This window comes from Pteropus vampyrus, unplaced genomic scaffold (assembly GCF_000151845.1).
Source record: "Pteropus vampyrus isolate Shadow unplaced genomic scaffold, Pvam_2.0 Scaffold352, whole genome shotgun sequence".
In the NCBI taxonomy this organism is placed as follows: domain Eukaryota; kingdom Metazoa; phylum Chordata; class Mammalia; order Chiroptera; family Pteropodidae; genus Pteropus; species Pteropus vampyrus.
The window spans coordinates 89,575-92,627 of record NW_011889133.1 but is presented as its reverse complement, the minus strand read 5'-3'; positions in this window follow the sequence as shown (position 1 = coordinate 92,627).

The window sequence follows — 3,053 nt, the reverse complement described above, 5'->3', positions numbered from 1 at the left end:
CACTAAAGTGAAAATTCTGTCACTTCTCAGCTGTGTGGCTTCAGATTAGTTAGAGCCTTTCGGTCTGCTTCCTCACCTGTGAAATAACTTATACGAGCATTTACTCTGGGCCAGCTTTTCTTCGTATCTCATTTATTCTCACAACTTGGTGCCCATAAAGAATAGGAAGGTGCTGGGTGAAGTTCTATAAACATTAATTAGTTTTATTATGATGATTGTCTCAGGCCCCATAGCCCAATGAGCATTGATGGACAGAAAGAACCATAGCTGATCAGTGGGCCTCTTTACTTCTGAACTGTCTGGAACTGTCTCTTCTGGGATCCAGACAGCTCCAGAAGTGGAGTTCACTAATAATTTTTTAACTTAACTCTTAAAGTAGTGCGCATGTAAATGCACACTTAAACTAATGCTAAGCACTCTGCTATGAGTTTTACATGAATCATTTATTTTAGTCGTCCTAAGAACTTTAATGGAAAGTAATTATTATTGACCTCATTTAGCAAAAGGAAGAAATAAGACCCAAAGAGGTTAGCAAGTTATAACCTCTTGCCCAAGTTATTCATCAAGAAAATGGCAGACGAGGGAAGATCTGATCTCAAGTCTCTCTTATTCCAACTCCAAAGTATGTAGCCTTCAAAAAAGTTTTTCAAATTTAAATTTAAAAATTTTCACTCAATTATAGTTGAGATACAATATCATACTAGTTTCAGGTATACAACATAGTGATTAGACATTTATATACCTTACCAAATGATCACCCCAATATGTCTAATAAAAATCTGTACTCCTACATGATATCCGTCCTTCTGAATTTTTCCCTCTCTTTCTTCCAGGTCCAAACTCTCAGTTGCAATTTGCTTCAGAGGGTCTGGACTTCAGTTGCATTCTTGGGCTCAATGTTTGGTAGGTCAGGGCTGGCTGCGGGGGGCGTGCATCTTATGGCCTGACTTAAAAGTGAAGTTTGTGAAACTCAGCTTTGCCCTCTTGTAGGTCAATGAGAAGGATCTGAGGGAATTTGCAGCTCTTTTAGGATGCAATCCTGCACCCAAAAAAAGAGGATTGGCTCAGATGAATGATCACCTTCTGAAGACTGCCAGAATATCTCTAGAGTCACAGCTTTCTCTAATAAATAGTTCACCTGTACGGTGCCCCCAAGCAGTCACCAACCTCGCCTTTACGTCTTCTTTTTCAGTCTTCAGTGATTGCCTAAGAATTCAAGATTCCTTTCCTAACATCGATCATTGTTATTTCTTACCATTTAAAAAAATATATGAACATTATTTTGTTCTATCTCTATCTATCTATCTATCTATCTATCTATCTATCATCTATCTATCTATCATCTATCATCTATCTATCTATCTTTCTATCATCTATCTACTTATCATCATCTATCATCGTCTATTTATTATTTATCACCATAAGATTACTCAAAAGCCGTCTGTAATCCCTTCTGATTTGCTAAGACTTTTAAAAACAGCTTTATTGAGGTATAATTGACATGAAATAAACTGCACATATTTAAAGTGCATAATTCGGTAGTCTTGACATATAAATACACCCATGAAATCATAATGAACATATAAATCACTCCCAAAAGTTTCCTTTTACCCCATTGTACTTTCTCCCATCTGCTCCTTTCCACCAGCCAATCCCTTCACCCAATCAGGCAATCACCAATCCACTTTTGTTCACTGTATATTACTTAAAATTTCCTAGAATTTTATATAAATTTTATATAAATGGAACTATGTCTGACTTTTTTCACTTAACATAATTATTTTATAATTCATTAATTTTGTTACAGATTATCAGTAGTTCATTTCTCATGATTGCTGAGTACTCTTCTATTGCATGGATGGACCACTGTTTGCTCATTTGCTTGTCGTTGTGAATGTTGGTTGTTTTTAGTTTTTGGCTATTTTAAATAAAGCTGCTATGAATATTCATGAAAAGTCTTTGTATGGATATGTATTTTCGTTTCTCTTAGGTGACTACCTCGGGGCAGGACGATTGGATGGTGTGTATACGATTAACTTTTAAGAAACTGCCAAACTGTTTTCCAAAGCGGAAACTTTTCTACCAGAGCACTCCAGATCTTCCACATGCCCATCAACACTTGTAATGGTCAACCTTTTTAATGTTAATAATGAGGTATGTAGTGGTACCTCATTGTGGTGTTAGTCTGTATTTCTCTGATGAGTAATAATGTTGATGTTTAATCTTTTAATGTGCTCAGTTGCCACTAGTAAATCTTTGATGAAGTGTTTATTTAAATCTTTGCCCATTTTAAAGTGGGCTTTTTGTTTTCTTACAATTGATATTTGAGAGTTCTTTATATTTCTGGGTCCGAGTCCTTTATCAGATATGTGATTTGAAATTAGTTTCTCCTAGTTTTCGCATTGTCATTTGTTACTTGTGACAGTGTCCTTCAAGAATGACCACTTTTAATTTTGATGAAGCCCCATTTATCAATTTTGCCGTTATGGCTTGTACTTTTGGTATTATATTTAAGAAATCTTTGCCTATCCCCGTGTTCACAAAGATATTTTCTGTTTTCTTCTGGAATTTTATAGTTTTAGGTTTTATGTCTATGTTTAAGATCCATTTTGTGTTGAGTTTTGTACATGGAACAAAGTATGGGTCAAAGTAAATATTTTTGCGTAGAGATACCCAATTGTTCCAGCATAATTTATTGAAGAGACTTATTGTTTTCACTGTGTTGCCTTTGCATCTTTGTTGAAAATCAATTGTCCATGTATGTGTGGGTCTATTTCTGTACTCAATTCTGTTCCATTGATTTATTTGTCTATTTTTATGCTAATACCACACTGTCTTGAATACTAATAGGTCTAGAAGTTAGGTAGTACTATACTTCAACTTCATGCATTTTTATAGTCATTTTATTTATTGTAGGCCCTTTGAATTTCCATGATTTTTAATAACAATTTTTCAATTTCTACAAAAATGTTTATTGTAATTTTGATTGGGATTGCATTGAATCTCATTGTTCTGTTTGAGGAGAACTGACATAACTCTTCTGACCCATGAAC